The sequence below is a fragment of the Panicum hallii genome, chromosome 2 (genome assembly GCF_002211085.1).
Source record: "Panicum hallii strain FIL2 chromosome 2, PHallii_v3.1, whole genome shotgun sequence".
In the NCBI taxonomy this organism is placed as follows: Eukaryota; Viridiplantae; Streptophyta; class Magnoliopsida; order Poales; family Poaceae; genus Panicum; species Panicum hallii.
In genome coordinates, this window is record NC_038043.1 from 6,939 (window position 1) to 7,500 (window position 562).

A 562-nucleotide genomic window follows, 5' to 3' on the forward strand; every position below is an offset into this window, starting at 1 on the left:
CCCTAAACCCTAAACCCTAAACCCTAAACCCTAAACCCTAAACCCTAAACCCTAAACCCTAAACCCTAAACCCTAAACCCTAAACCCTAAACCCTAAACCCTAAACCCTAAACCCTAAACCCTAAACCCTAAACCCTAAACCCTAAACCCTAAACCCTAAACCCTAAACCCTAAACCCTAAACCCTAAACCCTAAACCCTAAACCCTAAACCCTAAACCCTAAACCCTAAACCCTAAACCCTAAACCCTAAACCCTAAACCCTAAACCCTAAACCCTAAACCCTAAACCCTAAACCCTAAACCCTAAACCCTAAACCCTAAACCCTAAACCCTAAACCCTAAACCCTAAACCCTAAACCCTAAACCCTAAACCCTAAACCCTAAACCCTAAACCCTAAACCCTAAACCCTAAACCCTAAACCCTAAACCCTAAACCCTAAACCCTAAACCCTAAACCCTAAACCCTAAACCCTAAACCCTAAACCCTAAACCCTAAACCCTAAACCCTAAACCCTAAACCCTAAACCCTAAACCCTAAACCCTAAACCCTAAACCCTAAACC